The sequence below is a fragment of the Populus nigra genome, chromosome 2 (genome assembly GCF_951802175.1).
Source record: "Populus nigra chromosome 2, ddPopNigr1.1, whole genome shotgun sequence".
NCBI classification, from domain to species: Eukaryota; Viridiplantae; Streptophyta; class Magnoliopsida; order Malpighiales; family Salicaceae; genus Populus; species Populus nigra.
Genome location: NC_084853.1, coordinates 18923100 through 18928099, shown reverse-complemented (window position 1 = coordinate 18928099; position 5000 = coordinate 18923100).

Here is a 5000-nt window from a genome sequence, read left to right as displayed (position 1 = left end):
GGGCGCCAGGCCAGCGCGCCCCATGGCCAGTCAGGGGGCACCCCCCTAAAGAGCAATAAGTGTCATTGAAGCTCTGGCAGGGGGAGACACTACTAGGTCCCAGCTGTCACCCCCCCTCTAAAAAATTCATTTCTTGGTATTTTGAGCTGAAATTTTGCACAGAGGTTGGCAAAAATCCAATCCAACTTTATTAATTTTTCCAGAATTTTTCGAGGTCGGGAAGTATTTGTTTTTATTTTCCTACCATTAAAAATCGAGGAAATCGGAAAAAATAGGAACCGGCTCGGAATGACCCCAAATTCAGTGGGCAGCCTCATAAAAATATGGCTGATTTTACTGGATTGATTTCATGTGGAAAGCACGACGTTTTGTTGTAGGAATGCGGGAACCCCGGCGGCTCGCCTGCCGCGGCCAGCGACGTCGGGCTGGCCCCTGCAGCGCCTAGCCTCTCCCACGCGGGGGGCAGGCCAGAGCGCGGGGGGCCAGGGCCCGAAGGCAGCCCCCCCGCGGGCGAGAGAGCAAGCCAGCAGGGGCTGTCGCCTGCCGCGGCCAGCGACGTCGGGCTGGCCCCTGCAGCGCCTAGCCTCTCCCACGCGGGGGGCAGGCCAGAACGCGGGGGGCCAGGGCCCGAAGGCAGCCCCCCCGCGGGCGAGAGAGCAAGCCAGCAGGGGCTGTCGCCTGCCGCGGCCAGCGACGTCGGGCTGGCCCCTGCCGCGGCCAGCGATGTCGGGCTGTCGCCTGCCGCGGCCAGCGACGTCGGGCTGGCCCCTGCAGCGCCTAGCCTCTCCCACGCAGGGGGCAGGCCAGAACGCGGGGGGCCAGGGCCCGAAGGCAGCCCCCCCGCGGGCGAGAGAGCAAGCCAGCAGGGGCTGTCCGCGCGTCGCGCAGCGCGGCATGGCTGCGGGGGCCGCGCGCGCGCGCCCAAGCGCCCAAGGGCCCCCAAGGGCCCCAGGCCCTCAGGCCCCAGCGCCCCAGCGCCCAGCGCGGGCGGGCGCGCGCGCGCGTGTGGTCTTTGAGGGGCGCCGGCCTGGTGGCTCCCTAAAGAGCAATAAGTGTCATTGCAGCTCTGGCAGGGGGAGACACTACTAGGTCCCAGCTGTCACCCCCCCTCTAAAAAATTCATTTCTTGGTATTTTGAGCTGAAATTTTGCACAGAGGTTGGCAAAAATCCAATCCACCTTCATTAATTTTCCCAGAATTTTTCGAGGTCGGGAAGTATTTGTTTTAATTTTCCTACCATTAGAAATCGAGTAAATCCGCAAAACTAGGAACCGGCCCGGAATGACCCCAAATTCAGTGGGCAGCCTCATAAAAATATGGCTGATTTTACTGGATTGGTTTCATGTGGAAAGCACGACGTTTTCTTGTAGGAATGCGGGAACCCCGGCAGCTCGCCTGCCGCGGCCAGCGACGTCGGGGACGCTGGCCTGCGCTGTCGAGCCCGCGAGGGCTGTCTCCGCGGCAGGCCCCCCCTGAACGGGGCACGACAGGCCACCGCGCTGGCTCGTCCAGCGTCGACAGTCCCTCGTCCAGGTTTCAGATCGCGCCAAGTCGAACCCATGACCTGCTCAAGCCATCGTGCGCTGCCGAATTCGCATCTGCGTGTAGGCTGCCATTCCACGCGGCAGCCCCTGTTTTCGTCAGCGTGCCCCCCTGACGAATTTTCCTGCCTGGCCCAGTCCAGCGTCCAGCCCCTGTTCGTCGAAAAATCTGCGCTGCCGATTTTCCACGCGGCAGCCCCTCTTTTCGTCAGCGTGCCCCCCTGACGAATTTTCCTGCCTGGCCCGGCCAGTCCAGCCCCTGTTCGTCGAAAAATCTGCGCTGCCGATTTTCCACGCGGCAGCCCCTCTTTTCGTCAGCGTGCCCCCCTGACGAATTTTCCTGCCTGGCCCGGCCGGTCCAGCATCCAGCCCCTGTTCGTCGAAAAATCTGCGCTGCCGATTTTCCACGCGGCAGCCCCTGTTTTCCTCAGCGTGCCCCCCTGACGAATGTTCGTCGAAAAATCTGCGCTGCCGATTTTCCACGCGGCAGCCCCTCTTTTCGTCAGCGTGCCCCCCTGACGAATGTTCGTCGAAAAATCTGCGCTGCCGATTTTCCACGCGGCAGCCCCTCTTTTCGTCAGCGTGCCCCCTGACGAATTTTCCTGCCTGGCCCAGTCCAGCGTCCAGCCCCTGTTCGTCGAAAAATCTGCGCTGCCGATTTTCCACGCGGCAGCCCCTCTTTTCGTCAGCGTGCCCCCCTGACGAATTTTCCTGCCTGGCCCGGCCAGTCCAGCCCCTGTTCGTCGAAAAATCTGCGCTGCCGATTTTCCACGCGGCAGCCCCTCTTTTCGTCAGCGTGCCCCCCTGACGAATTTTCCTGCCTGGCCCGGCCGGTCCAGCATCCAGCCCCTGTTCGTCGAAAAATCTGCGCTGCCGATTTTCCACGCGGCAGCCCCTGTTTTCCTCAGCGTGCCCCCCTGACGAATGTTCGTCGAAAAATCTGCGCTGCCGATTTTCCACGCGGCAGCCCCTCTTTTCGTCAGCGTGCCCCCCTGACGAATGTTCGTCGAAAAATCTGCGCTGCCGATTTTCCACGCGGCAGCCCCTCTTTTCGTCAGCGTGCCCCCTGACGAATTTTCCTGCCTGGCCCAGTCCAGCGTCCAGCCCCTGTTCGTCGAAAAATCTGCGCTGCCGATTTTCCACGCGGCAGCCCCTCTTTTCGTCAGCGTGCCCCCCTGACGAATTTTCCTGCCTGGCCCGGCCGGTCCAGCATCCAGCCCCTGTTCGTCGAAAAATCTGCGCTGCCGATTTTCCACTCCGCAGCCCCTGTTTTCGTCAGCGTGCCCCCCTGACGAATTTTCCTGCCTGGCCCGGCCAGTCCAGCGCCCAGCCCCTGTTCGTCGAAAAATCTGCGCTGCCGATTTTCCCCGACGAACCTGCAGCTGCACAAATCCGCGCTGCCACTGCCCCATTGTCTGGACCAACAGTCTTTTCCATCAAGCCCTGGACTATAAATCGTCCAGACTCATCGCCAGCACCCGCTGCCGATTCTGCCGACTTTGCCGATTTCGTCGGCGCTGCCGATTCCAACACTGCCCGCCGTGCCTGAACCAGCGCTGTTTCGTCAGCGTGTCCCCTTGACGAATTTCCCTGCCTGGCCTGGACAGTCCATCTTCCAGCCCATGTTCATCGAAAAATCTGCGCTGCCGATTTCCCCGACGAACCTGCAGCTGCACAAATCTGTGCTGCCGATTTCCCCCCCTGTCGGCATGGCTGCCGCTGCCCCGATGTCCAGACCAACAGTCTTTTTTGTCGACTTTGCCGATTTTGTCCGCGCTGCCGATTCCAACACTACCCCCTGCATCCAAACCAGCATTGTTTCGTCAGCTCTTCCCCTGACGATTTTAGCCCTGTAACAAACAGTAGGCCTCCAATCCCGCCAACGGGAGCCAAGTTGATAGGGAAGAGAATTGAATGACGCGCCTGGTCCTCGCACCCCGCCACCCGAGGGGCCTTTTTCCCGGCAGCCTCTGAAAAACTCTAGCTTTCACGGTCCTCGCCGCCCCTCACCACCATGGCAGGCCTCTAATCCCACCCATCAGCAGTTGTAGCCGATAGGGCAGTGATTTGAATGACGCGTCGCGGGCCTCCGGGTCATCTCACCCGGCCATTAATTGGAGCGTTTTTGGCTGGCCGAGGATGGGGGGATGGATCTCTTCTTCCGAAAAAGCAAACAGTACATCGGGAGTTATGTTGACGGGGCATGGAATTGAATGACCCGTCGCGGGCCGCCGGGTCATCTCACCCGGCCATCCCGGGGAGCGTTTTTCCCGGCAGCATCGGGGAAACTCTTGCTTTCACTGCCCGCTGCCCAAGTCCCCACTCGAATCGGCCCCCCGCGCCAACAAGCCAACGCTGCCGAATCGGCAGACACTGCTGCCGAATCTGCCGACACTGCCCCGCGGGCTGCCACTGCCCCAGTGTCTAAACCAGCGGTCTTTCTCATCGAGCCTTGGACTATCCAGTCCGTCCTGACTCATCGCCAGCACCTGCTGCCGATTCTGCCGACTTTGCCGATTTTCTCGGCGCTGCCGATTCCAACACTGCGCCCACCGTGTCTGAACCAGCGCTGTTTCGTCAGCGTGTCCCCTCGACGAATTTTCCTGCCTGGCCTGGACAGTCCACCGTCCAGCCCGTGTTCGTCGAAAAATCTGCGCTGCCGATTCTGCCGACTTTGCCGATTTCGTCGGCGCTGCCGATTCCAACACTGCCCGCCGTGCCTGAACCAGCGCTGTTTCGTCAGCGTGTCCCCTCGACAAATTTTCCTGCCTGGCCTGGACAGTCCATCGCCCAGCCCATGTTCGTCGCAAAATCTGCGCTGCCGATTTTCCCCGACGAACCTGCAGCCGCACAAATCTGCGCTGCCGAATCTGCCGACACTGTCCCGCGGGCTGCCACTGCCCCAGTGTCTAAACCAGCAGTCTTTCTCGTCGAGCCTTGGACTATCCAGCCCGTCCAGACCCATCGCCAGCACCCGCTGCCGATTCTGCCGACTTTGCCGATTTCGTCGGCGCTGCCGATTCCACCACTGCCCGCCGTGCCTGAACCAGCGCTGTTTCGTCAGCGTGTCCCCTCGATGAATTTTCCTGCATGGCCCGGCCAGTCCAGCGTCCAGCCCATGTTCGTCGAAAAATCTGCGCTGCCGATTCTGCCGACTTTGCCGATTTCGTCGGCGCTGCCGATTCCAACACTGCCCGCCGTGCCTGAACCAGCGCTGTTTCGTCAGCGTGTCCCCTCGACAAATTTTCCTGCCTGGCCTGGACAGTCCACCGTCCAGCCCGTGTTCGTCGAAAAATCTGCGCTGCCGATTCTGCCGACTTTGCCGATTTCGTCGGCGCTGCCGATTCCAACACTGCCCGCCGTGCCTGAACCAGCGCTGTTTCGTCAGCGTGTCCCCTCGACAAATTTTCCTGCCTGGCCTGGACAGTCCATCGCCCAGCCCATGTTCGTCGCAAAATC